Source organism: Pongo abelii, chromosome 11, assembly GCF_028885655.2.
Source record: "Pongo abelii isolate AG06213 chromosome 11, NHGRI_mPonAbe1-v2.0_pri, whole genome shotgun sequence".
NCBI lineage: Eukaryota > Metazoa > Chordata > Mammalia > Primates > Hominidae > Pongo > Pongo abelii.
The window spans coordinates 41,672,798-41,690,292 of NC_071996.2; the positions used below are offsets into that span (position 1 = coordinate 41,672,798).

The following is a 17,495-nucleotide window of genomic DNA, read 5'->3' on the forward strand; positions in this document are numbered from 1 at the left end:
TTAAACTGAAGAACTTCTGCACAGCAAAAGAAACTACCATCAGAGTGAACAGGCAACCTACAGAATGGGAGAAAATTTTTGCAATCTACTCATCTGACAAAGGGCTAATATCCAGAATCTACAATGAACTCCAACAAATTTACAAGAAAAAAACATACAACCCCATCAAAAAGTGGGCAAAGGATATGAACAGACACTTCTCAAAAGAAGACATTTATGCACCCAAAAGACACATGAAAAAATGCTCACCATCACTGGCCATCAGAGAAATGCAAATCAAAACCACAATGAGATACCATCTCACACTAGTTAGAATGGCAATCATTAAAAAGTCAGGAATCAACAGGTGCTGGAGAGGATGTGGAGAAATAGGAACCTTTAACACTGTTGGTGAGACTGTAAACTAGTTCAACCATTGTGGAAGTCAGTGTGGCGATTCCTCAGGGATCTAGAACTAGAAATACCATTTGACGCAGCCATCCCATTACTGGGTATATACCCAAAGGACTATAAATCATGCTGCTATAAAGACACATGCACATGTATGTTTATTGCAGCACTATTCACAATAGCAAAGACTTGGAACCAACCCAAATGTCCAACAATGATAGACTGGATTCAGAAAATGTGGCACATATACACCATGGAATAGTATGCAGCCATAAAAAATGATGAGTTCATGTCCTTTGTAGGGACATGGATGAAATTGGAAATCATCATTCTCAGTAAACTATCGCAAGGACATAAAACCAAACACCACATGTTCTCACTCATAGATGGGAATTGAACAATGAAAACACATGGGCACAGGAAGGGGAACATCACACTCTGGGGACTGTTGTGGAGTGGGGGGATGGGGGAGGGATAGCATTAGGAGATATACCTAATGCTAAATGGCGAGTTAATGGGTGCAGCACACCAGCATGGCACATGTATACATATGTAACTAACCTGCACATTGTGCACATGTACCCTAAAACTTAAAGTATAATAATAATTTTAAAAAAAAGAAAAGAAAGGTAAATTAACGCAGGAGCGACTGATACTCAGTGCAGGCAGCTTTGATACTTTATAATTATAAATGTAACACTTTTCTTGAATTCCATAAATTACGTTAATATAGGAGAATATGTTCAAGTAGTCTTTTAAATATTTCTCCTTAGTCACAATTACTTACTAATAAAAAAGTGACCATAAAACACTCTTTTTTTTCTTTGCTTGTCCTTTCATCTCAAGCTGTTGCTTGAAAAATTGCGGGATATGCCAAAATCTAGCGGACAAAACGTAAGGATTTGAAACGTAAATTAACGCAGGAGTGACTGACACTCAGTGTAGGCAGCTTTGATACTTTGCAATTATAATTGTAACACTTTTCTTGAATTGAATTCCATAAATTACCTTAATATATAAGAATATGTTCAAGCATCCTTTTAAATATTCCCCTTAGTCACAATTACTTACTAATAAAACAGTGACCATAAAACACTCTTTTTTTTTCTTTTTTCCTGTCCTTTCATCTCAAGCTGTTGCCTTGTTTTTATCTATTCTAATCTCTTCTGCCCTGGAAGGTTCTTCTCTAACCACAGCTTTTTGAGCAGACAGGTTAGCAGGGGGATGAAGAATAGGGCTCAGGTGAGAGACAAGAAGCCTGAAGTCTGATTGGCCTGCACTTCATATTTTCTGAGTTCTTATGCTCTGTTGCAGCTCATTCAGTTGTTGGCATTATTTAAGTTGCATCTCAAACACAGTAGAAACAGAAGAGAGACAAAAAAGAATACATTTACTTTGAAATGTAATAACTAAATTCAGTTTTTATTAGATTTTAGCTTCTGGACAAAAACTTGGTATTCAATGGAAAAGAAGGCATTTGTTCACTATTAATTGATTATGACCTGCTAACACCACTGGGTCAATTTCACCATCAGATTCTCAAGCTTTGTATAATTTCTGATGGTGAATTGGCTGGTCCCTGGATGATTTCTGGGCATTTGTCTCCTGAAATGCATCTGCATGTATCTTGGTTTTTCTCTCTTTTTTAAGCACCAGCATTTAGTTCTTTGAGGATTTTTTTTTTTTAATTTCTTATTTTTCAGTGACCTTAGATTTCTCCCCTGGGTGGGAATTTTTTTTATTAGATTTTTTTTTCAGATAAATTTTTAAACAATTTCCCTCCTTTCCAGAGCTTTTTACTTACTTCTCCCTTGCTGTTAACTTCCCTTTAGTTCAGTGGGGATAATGGTGAATAGGAGAGGTCTGGGGCCACTTTCATTGTTATGGAGGTAAAAAGAAAGAAAACTTGGCTGAGAAACAAGTTGTTCTAATGGCAAGGAAAATATTCAAGTTGAAACCTCACAGTATCTGCTTTGCCCTCCTCCCTACTGGGTTCCAATTAGTTCAAAGTGCATTTTTTTTTTTTTTTTTTGGTAGCACTGTTTGTAAGGCATCAGGGAAATGATGTTAGCTCTTTGCCAGTAACAACAATGTTTAAATACACGTGTAACCAGAATGAGCCGGTTTCTACCCCCAGAAAAGGGCTTCTTTGCATGTGCTCTACATAATAATATGTCCTTAGTGCTGTCATAATTTATTTCATTATTGCTTCATGCATACATACATTATAATTACCAAAAAAGTTTATGCTGAGAAGGTCACCGATGGCTTTATTATTTGCATGCCAGTTCTTTAAAATGCACTTCCATTGCACGATTCATTTTAAAATAAGTTTTTGCACTTTCTTACAGTGAAAAAGGATGAAACTTTCCAAGTTGCAGGTCCAAGGAAGAAAGTCCAATGATCAAGCTTGAGAAACCTATTCTCCTCTCCTTCACTAAGATTTTCCAGGGCCAGAGAAAATCTGGAAGGATACAGTGTCCTGGAAATGCTACTTAAATCTTCATTGTTGAGAGGCTTACCAAAGCAATGGGGTACACAGTGATAGAACAGGTATAGGCAGTGCTTTTAAACAGGTAGTTATGATCTGATGGTTTAATCAAGACTCATACACTTAATTCTACCATACATGACTTGTGGGAATTTATCAAATTTGTTTAGATGTTAATTTTATTCAGTAATCCTGTGTGATCCCAAGAAGATAACATACTAAAAGGGTAGATGCTCTCCAACTAGTTTAACTTAACTCTGTCCATGTTGAAAACAACAAAGATTTCCTCTAAAACCTTCATGTAGCCATAAACTTTTGTGAAGGGAACAGTGTATTGAAGGAGTTAAATACAAAGTCATTGGAATCTAATAACCCTCATGCTGAAATCCAGCACCTCCACCTACTAAAAATGGAAACTTGGACAAGTGGTTTCATCTTTTTTTAACCTCAATTTCTGTGGCCACATAGATGCTATAAGGATTAAATAAAAAAAATTAAGGGCATAACACTTTATTTGTATCCATTAAAAGGAAATTATTTTAATTCCTCCCATTATGATTATTCTGATAATGTGGGGTTTTTTTTAGTATTATTGTGTGCATTACATAAAATAGTTTTGTTGCCTTGTGTCTTTTTTTTGTCCCAGCATTGCTAAAAATAAATAGGGCAGGAACTTGGCAAAATCGTAACATTAACATAAAATGTTCATCACTTTATATTTTATTGTATCTTCTTTCTATTTTTCAACCACTCCTACCACTACAATACACACATTAAAAATTATCTAAAATTATTTGCACAAGTTTATTTTGCTTAAAAGTGAAGATAAGACCCACTTCCTACTCCCCCACCCATCTCTTTATTCTATAGCTTCCGTTTTTTCTTAATTTCAAAAGCAATCTTTAATTATATGATTAGATAGATGGCCTACACGGTAAGTTTTGGGACCTTACATTCAAAGTGTCTTGGCAATCAAAGACCCTTTCCTGTTTTCCTGAAAGAATTGAGTGAAAAGGAAAGTATAAACAAAGATAAATTTTTTTCTCACAAACTCTCTACCCTGAAGTACCCTGGCACTCTGCTCAGTACAGTTAACAGTGAAAGTGATTGTGTTGGGATTCCCTAAATTTAATACCGTGGCTATTTGCTTTCTAGATTAAAGCTAATATTAGTCTGGGAGTGGTCCAGACATAACTGTGATAAAGATCACTTTTAATAGTTCCCTTCTTTTCTCCTATAAGCAACCCTCTCTTTCTATTTACTTCTCACCAGCAATTCTGATCCTTTCCCTGTTCTGAAGGTGCCCAAGCCTCCCACTTAAATGCGCTATTCACCTCTCAGAGTACTTAAAGCCCTGATTTGTCTTTTCTCTTCTCCTGTATCTTATGCAATCCAAGAAGGGTACAATCCCTCAGGGATACATTTTAGTTTGTACCAAGGTGTTAATGGATCAATAACTAATATGTCCCATTTCAAGACAACTTTGTAATCCTAGCAGTGTCTCTCAGTGAGAATTTCAAATATATGGGAGAAGAATGAAGATCTGGGATACATACTGGGATGATACATACTTTTTAGCTATATTTATTTATCCAATAATTTATTTTTCAAATACATCGTAATTGAGCATCTAGGGTTTAGCACTGCCAGTATAACAACAATATAGAATCACTGAACTCAAGCTCTGGCAATGCAGTGAGCTAATACTAGAAAGGGAAACAGTTTTTATGTTGATCAAAGAGATCCATAGAGGAGATTTTAGTCAAGCAGAACAATCTAGCCCACTGAAAAGAATCACCAAAATCGTTATATATATATATGTGTGTGTGTGTGTGTGTGTGTGCTTTTGTGAGTAGTTTTGTTCATTACTTCTAAAGAAAAAAATATGAAAAGATACTGACCCTGAAATCTCTTGGGAAATGTGTTCACACTGCAAAAGCAGGAAAGTACATGCCCAAACATTTGACCATTGGATGAATATCTTCATAACTCTTTAGAAAATAATTATCTTTTCATTCAGTCAAATGCGTTGCAGACATCTTTAAGGCCTTATTAAAGCCAATTTAAAAAGAAAAATACACACAATACACAAATTAAGGGAAATGCTTGGAGGTATTCATTCTATATTAGAATATCATTGTCACACTTTGTAAGTATCAAGAACAGTTTATCTTCATGATCCTTTCAGAATTACCCAGACTCCTCAGGCAATGACATTTTAAAGAGGATTTGGCTGAGAATAAAAGGCTTTTGATTAAAAAAATTAATTTATGTCAGAACTGCACATTCCAAAAAGTAGCCATCTGGGAAGTTACACTGTTTTTTCATTGATATTCTCCCTGGCTCAAGTGGAAACTTGTCCTTGGGACCTTAATATCCCAACATTCTAGGCCAACATAAAAGTACAACAAGTTTTGTTCCAATAAAAAAATTCTGGGTAATTATTATTATTCATTATACATGAACAATGGATTATATTATTATTATTATTATTTTCAGGGCAGACTGTTTGAGATGAGAAAAAACTTTAGTTACCACCTAGTCCAGTACCTCTCTTTACAAATTGGGACCACAAAAGATACCAGACTACTCTCTTAGCTTTGGAGCCAAAATTAAGACTCTTTCTTTCTATTTTTTTTTTTTGAGACGGAGTTTCCCTTTTTGTTGCCCAGGCTGGAGTGCAGTGGCACCATCTCGGCTCACCGCAACCTCCGCCTCCCAGGTTCAAGCGATTCTCCTGCCTCAGCCTCTCGAGTAGCTGGGATTACAGACATGCGTCACCATGCCTGGATAATTTTTTTGTATTTTTAGTAGAGACGGAGTTTCTCCGTGTTGATCAGGCTGGTCTCGCCCTCCCGACCTCAGGTGATCTGCCCGCCTCGGCCTCCCAAAGTGCTAGGATTACAGGCGTAAGCCATCACTCCAGGCCTAATTAAGACTCTTAATTTATTCCTTCTACTGTCCATGGTACAAACCTTATTGGTTTTGATTTATCTTTTCATATTATCATATCAGTATTACAGCAAAATGAACATAGATAATAACATGAATAATAAAATACCATAATATTACTTCTAGAATTATATTATTAAATAATATATTATTTATACTGTTATAGTATAATAGAATATTAATAATAATTTTAAAATAAAACAAATAATGAAAGAGAAATTGAAAAAATTATCATGATAATGTCTGAAGAAAGATCAGCTAAAGAGAAATTTGTGGTCAAGGATTATATTTCCCGTATTTATTTTTAATGTTTTACCAGTTATTGCTTTATAACTTGCAAATATACTGAGAAATAATTATGCTACAAGAAAGTTGGTGCTCCAGATTTTTAAATACCTCACCTCAAGATTCATGGCTTCAACAAATGCTAATCTATTTTGCACACAACCTGAATATTGGTCAGGGCTCAAGCTGCACATTTGATCACATTTCATGGTTATATTTTACTTTCTGTATACATTTTTGTAGTAAACATGTATGAAATAAGAATCTAACAGTATAAAAAAGTGCTGATTTAATATATTAATAATTAGCTAATTAATGTTGTGTCCAGGAAATCACAGAAGTGATTACCTAATTCCTTAAAAGGCCTCCTAAGTTATTTCCAATAAGTACTTATTTTATCAGACCAAAATGGAAGCATAAGTCAGAAAAATAAATGTATAGACTTATTCCATTCCTGGCATATTACCTGCTACATTGGCACAATCTTGGAAATGTATAGAGCATTCAATAGTTTTTCCTTGATTAACAAGAGACTATAGACTTTAAATTAGGTCTTCTTTCATTGGTACAGTGGAGGGTACCTCATATATAGCACAGACAGGAGAACAACAGGCTGAGAACAACTGCAATACAGAATAGAATTTGCTAATTAGCTACTATGACTTAAAACTTCAAATTTTTCTGTTAATTTGATTCACAGAGTGGAGTAGGATGGGATTTGTGGATGTCCAGTGCCACAGAGTGTTGGGATGGCTTTTCAAGAAACCATCATTACTATCTAAATAATATGGGAACCATAGTATATGTCAAATTCTCCAAATGAGTATTGTCCACTCTTCCTGAGTGCTGTCTTCATACACTCTTGACTCAGGGGTCAACAAAACAACAGCAGCAGCAGCAGCAGTAATAAAAACAACTACAAAAGCAGCATCAAAAACTATCCACTTCTCACTCACCTTTCTGCCAATAAACAAATGTAAAATATTGATCACAATGGAAACCTTTTGTAAATAGCAATCCTCAAGTCTTGCGTCTGGCAGAAAAGTGTTATTAATATTTAAAAGTTAAAAATATTTGTGACTTTTGGTACTTAAACCATTTATTTTTCTTAATTTTTTATCTGGAAGTGACGTTCTTAAGAGAATAAATTCAACTTAATTTTTTTCTACCATCAGGTGCATGATTTCAGTATGATGGCCAGGCCGTCTGGCTTCCATTTTCACAGGACACTAGAACTGTCTTCTTTCTTCATTCCATATGTTTAGTTTAATTCTCATAATAGCCTATTACATGTCACCTCTAGACTTCTATAGAAATTTCTATTTGAGATTGCTGGTTTAATGGAGGTAAAATTGAGGTAGATAATTACTGCTAAATTTTGACTAGATATTAGCATTAATTTCAATTGACATTTTGTCTAACAAAAATGATAAAAAACAAAAACTTTGATGAAGGTTTCAAATGCTTAATATTTTCTCTAAGTACCAGGTAATTGCCTTTTCATTATTTTTGCTATTGTTTTTATTTATTGTGTTTATGTGCATGTTTGTATCAACTAAATGGGCCAGTCAATCTGGTGAAAAGGGCAAAGTTACTTACATGTACATTTTCAGGCACAAACTCAATTTACCTTCAGCGACATGAAACATCAAAGGAGGGAAGCATGAAACGTACATAAATAAATGTGACAAGTTGGCCAAAGACCATTTATCATCCTGGGAAATGAAGTCATATGATTTATAATGCAGTAAGCATTTTCAAAATGTGACTTGCAATTGTCTTAAAATCAACAACATGTTCTATTCTGATTCTATTAATTTGAAAGCAAATCAAAATATAGCAAGTTTGTTTTCCAATAATTATACTTGTTCAGGATTTGAAATTTAAATTTGGAAGTAAAGAAAAAGGTATTCCAGAGAATTATAATTGAAAAGGATGCTTACTACTATAATTTTTTATTGAAAGTTCAAGCATTCTTCAAACACCAAGTTTTATGAGATAGAGTGTAAATGTTGATATCTTGAGAGATAAATAGCCCTACATTAAAAATTAGAAACAAAGAACTTCATATATGAGACTGGATAACCCCATTTATTTTATTTTTAAAAAGGTTGCATATCTGTAAATCAAATATCCTCTGAAGAGGAAAAAATGCATTATTCACCACAGTTTTTTTTTCTTTAATGGCTTTTTTTCAGAAGCCTTAAGGTTTCAGATTTTGCATGTAAATAGTAATAAACATTAGTAATGGCAATGAATAAAAATGAATGTAAATGGGTTTAATCTGATAGGTGTGATCCTTTTCAATCCTGGCTAACCAAATTCTGAAAGGAAATTTTGAAAACGAAATGTTGAGTCTGAGAGATAAAAACGGTGAACCTCGGTATCTGCTAGTCTGCTGTTCAAATGGATAAACCTATGGAATGATGAGACAGGGGAGTTTGAAGAGGGATCTGATGCGTCACTCATTTCTCTACTCACAGATGATGGAAAAACAAAGCCCTGAGAAGAAAAACTATGTCTGCTTTTCCCCTTTGCATCAAGATATTAGAGTCAACTTTATTTGAGCTGATTGTTTTCTCAACTTCACACCCCATTCTATTGCAGTGTCTGCTCATCAAAGAGGAATGACAGATCCTCTTTCATCAACGTTTTCCTTAGGAATGGTGCCAGGATGCAGGGCATAAGTGAGAGGACAGCCCCCTTGGTTATGAGGTAACTAAAAATAGCCACCTTTGAAAGCCATCAGAGGTGTGTGAAGTTTGCAATCAGTTGTCTTCTTTGCCAATGTCAATCTTCTATTTCTAAAACAAACATTTTAGGAGATAAGAAATCATAAGATAGTTTGATCTTCATTCAATCTAGATGATTGAAAGATTCTAGTGAAGGACAGCAATAAACAAAGGCTAAATGAGAAATACACAGCAGAAGATAAGCACAGTTTATGGACAAGGATAAAAGGACAAAACATCCATCTGACATTTACTATAGCAAAACTTTAAAAATGTACACATAGATGTTTCATGGAGCCCTGGATGGGTCAATATTTATATTTTCTTGAAGGCCATCTTCCTGAACATCTGTATTAGAAAACAGGTCCTGAGAATTCTGTAATAATGTCTTAAACCCACCTGAACTTTGTAAGGTGAACTTCTGGAATAGCTTTACTTTTCTCACATCATTAGTTTTCAAACAGGCTCTTTTGAGTTTCTCTTTCTTGAACCTGGCAGAACCAGAATATCTTCTTATTCACTTTTATTCAATAATAGTCTCTTCGTGAGGTATGAGTCAGATAAGTCTGATATAAATTAAAACATTGTTTTCATATTCAATTTAAAGTCAGGTCACTTTAAGCTTAACTTGGGCTAAGAAACCTAAAGTGGAGAACGGCAGCATGGTCAGATTCTTTACTATTAATTGGCCTCTTCTGTTCCCTCTCCTCTGCTTACCTATTGTCTCCAACTCAACCAATATAAAAGTAAAAGTAAAGAAATATCAATTTCTTACTTGACTGATGTGTCATGGGCTAAAATGTTCTTTTGGTGTGTCAGATGCCAAAATACTCTTTCTTATCTCTTGGGGTGTTTTGAGGGGTCATCAGTGACCACCACCTAGTGTCCTCCTGGAGGGCTTTCGACTTTACTGTGTTCTGTGGTTGATCCGCCTCTCAATCGGCTACTAACTACCTTTGCCTTAGCTCCAGCTGCTTGCGGGACATCCTGTACAGGCTCTTTCTGTTGTGTTCATCCAGCTCTGGGGAGGAAAACCTGTAGCCAGGATTATTCCCAAATGTTTTAAGTTTGGCTTTTTGAGAGGTTCTCACTGCCTACCAGAAATTGAGATATTTGTGCCATGAGTAGAAGTGAATTGTGTTCTTCACTCCTTGCTTTGCCGTATCAGGCAATTCTATCCAAACTTTTGCCAAAAAAGCTTGCCAGGTCAGAGTCAAGCACTAGCTTCTGCATTGTCCGAACCGCAGAACTACAGATGTAGTCCTCCTCCCCAAATTTGATCTGAAATAGATGAGTTGCCCAATACTCATTGACTTCCCTCCAAAGAAATTCTTACTGTCTTGTGAATCCTTAGCCTTCTCTTTAATGATCTGTTGGTGGGTGATATGTTAAAGGTGTCTGACTCAGCTTTACAGTCTTTTCATATGTTCTCTATGGCTATAACCTGAATATTTATGTTCTCTTAAATTCATATGCTGAAGTCCAACCCCCCAAGATTATGGTATTAGCAAATGGAGATTTGATGTGGTGATTAGGGCAAGAGGTGGAGCCCTCAGGAATGAGATTAGTGCCCATGTAAAATAGCCAACTTCCATCATTTGAGGACATAACAAGAAGTCACCATATATCAGCCTGAAATGAGGCCCTCACAGACACCGAATCTACCAGTGACTAGATGTTGGACTGCCAGGCCTCCAGAGTTGTGAAAAATACATTTCTGATATTTTTGGACACCCAGTTTATGGTCTTTTGTTATATAGCAGCCTGGATGAACTAAGACAATATGGATGGTCCAGCACCAATAGTAAAACTTTAAGGCCTCTGCCAAAGCGGATAATTGGCTTAGTTTCAACTTTACATTATGTAATACATAGGTAGGACATTTTGCAATGTGACACAATAAGTGATAACTATTTGGAATTAGAATTGTCTCTTTGAAAGGGATACCAATCTTAATTTTAAAATAATTTTCACATTTATTTAGTTCAATCTCACATTTCATATTTCTCTCTTCTTCCTTCCCTACACACCCATACTCACTCTAAACTTATTATCCATGGATAATAATGCAACACAGAAACATGAATCTCAATAAGGTTCACTTGATTTCAAACAGAAATGGCAGGCAGGAGTTGGGGAGAAGCTAATAAATAGATTCAGAAGTACCTTGAGGCATTTAAGGCCTGAAGGTATAAAAACTATGTATTAAAAAACAATAGCACAAGTAAAAGTAAATTCAAAGGTAAAAGTCACTCATTTCATCTGCTTCAATCTTCTCAGTGTCTTGGGTTATCTTTATCTGAAGTGATGTCTCATTGTTTTAGAAAGCTTCTTGCTCATTCCGCAACATGTGCATGTCTCAAACGTGCTTGTTCATGGCTTCTAGCAATTCTGTTGGAAGAGGATTTCCTAGCAGCATCTCTAGCATATGTGAGCTAAAAATTCAATAATGTATTATAACTCCTTTTATATAATACTGATAGGATGCAGACAGCAAGTATAACTTAGAGTGGTTATAGGTCCAGTTATCACTAGTATGTTCAATTAAATTATGACAGGTCTCATTCTTTGATATTATACCATGAATGACACGGCTTTAAGGCCATCTTCTTAGAGCCCTGAAATATCCTAAAGAAAGGGAAAAATATTAGTAAGAATGCCCACAGTGAGACAAAGCTCTTTCTGGTGAAGTAAAAACATGGCAAACAATAGCTCATAATTCAATCATTAGCAAACTAAAAATTGGTGTCCTAGTTAGCCTTCTGTTATTATAACTATTTGCTTTCAGTCAAAGATTCTTTCCTGACTGTATATAAAAATATATTTCCTGAGTTTTGCTCATGTAAAATGCAACTTCAGCAGCACTGTGAAATCTGCATATGCATTAATTATCTTGATAGACATAGTCAAAGCAGAAACCCTGAGTTTAACATGTTGACATTTTAACCTTCATTAAGGAGAAATAATTTTTTGCTTGAAATTTTTCTCTCCTTCTATTGACATTAACCACTGTGTTGGCACTTGTAGCCATGTGCTGATCTGTCAGTCAACCCATTTGTAGCATTTTCATGTCCGAATGTTGGCTGACCCAAAAAGTTAACAATAATAATATATTCTGATGATGATGTTGTTTGAGATCTTGGTGATTTTTATAGCTCATTAAGGGACAGGAACTCATGTTTACTTGAATGTCCTGCTGTCACCTCAAATTTAATAACTTCTTTTTTTTTAAGCACCATTATTGACTGAGCATGGTGGCTCATGCCTGGAATTCCAGCACTTTGGGAGGCCGAGGCGGGCAGATGACGAGGTCGGGAGATCGAGACCATCCTGGCTAACACGGGGAAACCCCGTCTCTACTAAAAATAAAAAAAAATTAGCCAGCCGTGGTGGTGGGTGCCTGTAGTCCCAGCTACTCAGGAGGCTGAGGCAGGAGAATGGCGTGAACCTGGGAAGCAGAGCTTGCAGTGAGTGCCAAGATCACGCTACTGGGCTCCAGTCTGGGCAACAGTGAGACACAGTCAAAAAAAAAAAAGCATCATTATTTCCTCTATAATCAATTATTCCTTCAACTAATGCTTCTTTAGTAAATTTGCACCTCTCAAACAAATAAACACTAAGCCATTATTATATGATACAAAATTTTCAATCTTGTCAACAAGCTACACTTGTTTTCAAAAATAAAATTTCTCCAAGGAAGCTAATGATGTCAGCTATGTTGCAATGAATAAGAACACCTAGAATGATTTGACTAAAACCATACTCATGTAGTCATGAGTTTGCTATGTACTTTGAGTTTCACTTCAATATTATTGCCATGTTTTATTTAATGAATCCATATTTGTAAAACTATATGGAAAAATAGCTGACACACAAAAAGAGCTAGATGAATGTTTATTAAGTTAGTAAAAAATAAAGCCTCAAACATGAAAGGCTGAAAGGGAGGAGAAAGACGTCTACAAATATTGATATAAAAGAACATTATGTTAAGACTATCTTTTTATTTCCTTACAGGTGCTCTGTTTAGAAAGATGACACAGCCTTTAAAAAAGTCCAGGCATAGGTATAGAGTATCTAGTCTATAAGAAAGGCAAAAGAACAAAAAGCTACCCTCTGGGAAAATTAAAAAAAAATGTTACAAAGTTCATGTTTCACAATTAATGCATACACCAGTAGACATTATATATATGTTTGGACATGGTCTTTTTATCTAGCAGTACACAGGAAATGATTAATAACTAAATTGTAGCAAAAATGCATGGCAAGTAAGATGGATGAAAAAATTCATGAATTTTTCTCTTCTTTAATGACAAATAATCTTCACTTAAAGATAAAGATGTTTATACCTTTTGGTTAATTAAGTTGTCTCAATCATAGAGGTAGTTTGATTGAAAGTTAGTATACTACTTTAAAAAATAGGAGATCTCAGGCATAAGGACCTACTTTAATGAAAAAGTAATTAGGCTTAAGAACGCAAGTGCAAATGGAAGCAGATTCACAATATTATTTTAATATTAAAAATTGTTTAGCTGCCTACCAGGTGCCTGCACTCATTCTAGGACTCACGATACATCGCATATATAATACAACTCTGGCCCCATCCTATGAACTTTAAAGTCTTATGTAATCTGGCCTCTGTCTGCCTCTTTGACTTTGGCTGTTGACACTCTCCCACTTACTGACCAAGCCTCAGCCTCACTTGGCTTCCTTCAGTTCTTTGAACATTTAGAGCATCTTTTCACCTTAGGCCATTGCATTGCCCATCTTGCTACCTAGGGTGCTCTTGTGCATTCTGTCTTAAAACATCCTTCTCTAACCATCCTATATATACAGCCACCTTCCCCAACCATGAAGACCCTTTTTGTCATATAATCCTATTTAGTATTCTTCATAGTATCTATTCCTATCTGAAAATATTTTTATTACAATGAGCATAGAAATTCACATTCATGAGAGCAAAAACTTGTCTAGTTTGTTATACCACTGTATCTCTGGACCCTAATATTGTATCTGGCTCCAGGAGAGTGTCTAATTAATATTTTTAAGTAAATTGAAAAACAAATGAGACAGATTTCTTGTACTTAAAAAGTATGAAAATTATTTTTGCCCCTCTCCTAAATATTTTCTGTTGACCATGCACAGATCCTAAAGCTACCAAATAAATAAAAATCCAGATTAATCACAATCAGATAAGAGCTATGATCATTTTTATAAGGGCAAGCAATTTGAAAATTTTGCAAACTGATTTTCCTGGGAAAGCTGTTTTTTCTTCTCCTTAATCTATAAATTCATTGCATCTATATCCATGTAGGAATCCACAAGTGTCTCTCTCCAAAGCACAAGAGAGAAAATACTTCCTCTTGGGATTCTCTATTTTCTGCTGATACTAATCTAACTTGGTGAGATCAGGAAAGTGTATTTCCTTCCCAGGCCATATTTTTAGAAGGCTTCAGGCGAAAATGATAAAAACATAAATAAAAATAACAATAAAAAACAATAAAAATATATTATCTCTATGAAAAGATTTTTTAGGGAGCTCGTACACTTTGTTTTATACTCCTTGTTCTTTGTTTTCTAAGGATAGTGAGACTACGGAGTTTTCACCTCTAGACATATGAATACTTAGGAATATGATATTACTCTTGGGAGCTGGATAATTCTCCATGGTTCATCTTTATTTATCTCGATATCTCTAGAGATATTCTTCATAGTCATTCCTCGTTTTCAAAATTAGGCATACAAACTTGTCCTCCAGGGGTCCTGAGGTTTTTCAGAAACAAAGTATCTTCTTTTGTTGGGTAGATATGAGTGGTTTTTATTTCCTTGAAGGAAATCAAATACACTTAAAACAAAATACATCACTCCTTTAGCATTATAGAAAACTTTCAATGCTGTAGGTCATATAAGTATTAATAATTACAACATAATCACTGTCTTGACAATAGGATGGTTTTCAAATGTGTTTTTATATTACATCCTTCTATATGGAAATGTGTGAAGAAATACTACTCTTGTGGATTGCTTGAAAAACACTTTGCCAGGTCATTAATTGTCAGAAATCGGAATATTTAACTGTATATTGAAATTACCCGATATATGTATTCAGTGTATATGTATTTAATATACTTCTTAGTGCAAATATGGGCACACATTATTTATATTTGAAAGGAACTGAGAAAGACAGAAATCTGAGTATTTTACAGAATTTATGCAAATAAAAGAGATGACTGCTGGAAGCCAAATTAGCATCTGACTTTTAAAAGAAACCCTTTTAAAGACAGTTTTGGGACAATCTAGAGAGTCTATATTAATTATTGCTGCTGGCAAAAGTCTAAATATAAATAATAGCCTTTTGATGTGTATATTAAGTATTTGTGGGCACATGATATTCTTAAGACATGATAAATAACAGGAAAAAAGAGCACTGAATCCCATCTATAAGAAGTTTTGATAATATTTTTATCCCTGGTAGTCATAGTAGTAAAAGTTTTATTGAGAGGTGAATAAGAGAATTTGAGAAATTTTGCATAATGATAAACAAAGTATATCTTGAAAATGAGAGTTGAGTATTTGGAAAATGTTATCAATTCTATCAATTCTTTCTGTCATAGGCTATTACTATAGGGAGCAAAATAAGTTTTGAAAGAATGTGAAATGTAAACATTGATAATGTTTTTTAGGTCACTTGTTTTGAAGAAGATCATCAGAAGAACTTTGAACTATAATATATTGACTATTAAATCATGTTATTTTCTTCATTTGTCAAAATTACTGGCACGTAGCAAATACTTGAGACTTTGAAATGAGTAGATTTTGAGTAGATTTATTAATGAAATCAAAGGACACACAAAAACAGTGTAATTCATCCATCCGGAGACTCTACATATGAGTTTGAAAACTTTTAGTATGTATGCCAATTAGTCCGTCCAGCCAAATAGGCACAACAATTTTCTGATAATAAGAAAAATAAGACCAAGAAGCTTGCTGGAATACTAAGAAAAACAACAGAGGGAGTTAAATTTTTCATTAAAATTGACCACTTCCAGAGGCCTTGCAGGAAATATTAAAATAAGTTCTTTAATGAGAAGGAAAATGATATAGATCAGAAACTTGGATCTGCATGAAGATATACCTTAAAAAAGGAAGAGCATCAGAAAAATGAATAAGTGAAGGTAAAATAAAAACTTTTTTTTAGTTTTAATTGATCTAACAGGTAAACATTTATTTAAAATAATGATAACGTGCTTGACTATATATTGTGTGTGTGTGTGTGTGTGTGTGTGTGTGTATGTAAGTATATGCTTAGGTATGAGAGAAATGAATATTTGCATTCAATGCTACGATTTTTTTCTCTAACATTTGCTTTCACTGCCCCCTACAAATTTTGAAAGATTATAGCTCCATTTTCATGTAGTTCAAAATATTTTTTAATTTCTCTGGAAAGTTCTTCATTGATCCATGTGTTACTTCAAAGTGTGTTGTTTAATATCCAAGTATTTTGAGTTTATTCAATTATCTTTCTGCTACAGATTTCTAGTTTAATTTTATTGTGATCTGAGAATATACACTGGATGATTTATATTCTTTCTGAGTAAGGTGTGTTTTATAGCTTAGAATGTGGTCTATCTTGGTGAATATTCATTATGAGCTCGTATTCTGCTGTGGGCTGAAGTAGTTAGTAAATATCAATTATGTCTCATTGACTGATGGTGTTGAACTCAGCTGTGTTCTTACTGATTTGCTGTGTGCTGGATCTACCCATTTCTGATACGGTGTTGTTACAGCTCAAACCATAATAGTAAATTTACTTGTTTCTCCTTGCAATTCTATCAGTTTTTACCCCAAGTACTTTCATGCTTTGCTGTTAAGTGCTATACATTAAAGATTGTTATGTCTTCTTGTGATATCGTCCCTTTTGTTTTTATGTAATACCTCTCTTAATCCCTGAAAAATTTTCTTTCTCTAAAATCTTCTATGTCTGAAATTAATATAATCATTTCAACTTTTTTTGCTTAATGTTAGCATGTTATATCTTTCTCCACCCGTTTACTTCTAATTCACATGTGTTTTTATATTTAAGATGTTTTTTCTTGTCGACAAAAAACACAGTTGACCTTTGAATAACATGAGGTTAGGGTCACTGAGACCATGCACAATTGAAAATCCATGCATAATTTTGGTTCTCCCAAAACTTAAGTACTTACAGGACACTATTGACTGGCAGTCAATCAACACATATTTTCTATGCTATATGTGGTGTATATTACATATTTACAATACAGTAAGCTACGGAAAAGGAAATATTATGAAGAAAATTGTAAGGAAGGGAAAGCTTATTACTATTCATTACATTGAAATGGATAATTGATAATCATAACAATTTATATCCACATTGTTTTCATGTTGAATAGGCTTAGAAGGAACAGCAAGAGGATAAGTTGGTCTTTCTGTCGCAGGGGCAGCAGAGGCAGAAGAAAATTCACATATAAGTAGACCTGTGCAGTTCAAACCCATGTTGTTCAAAGGTCAACTGTAATTCAATCATATTTTTTAATCCACTCTGACAATCTCTGTCTTTTAATTGGTATATTTAGACCATTGATATTTAAGTTGATTATTGATATAGTTGAATTAATATTACTATA

At 34.4% G+C, this 17,495-nt stretch overlaps 1 long non-coding RNA gene across 2 annotated transcripts in view; it reads left to right on the top strand.

Annotated features, from left to right (window-relative positions):
- Positions 1–17,495, top strand: part of LOC134759590 (uncharacterized) — a 146,123-nt gene that overhangs the window by 83,628 nt on the left and 45,000 nt on the right. The window contains exons 2-3 of one of the 2 annotated variants that reach the window (XR_010135983.1): positions 8,726–8,869; positions 15,531–16,022. The exons of the other annotated variant lie outside the window; for it this stretch is intronic. This is a non-coding gene — a long non-coding RNA (uncharacterized LOC134759590). The remainder of the gene's footprint in view (positions 1–8,725; positions 8,870–15,530; positions 16,023–17,495) is intronic. 2 annotated transcript variants of the gene reach the window in all.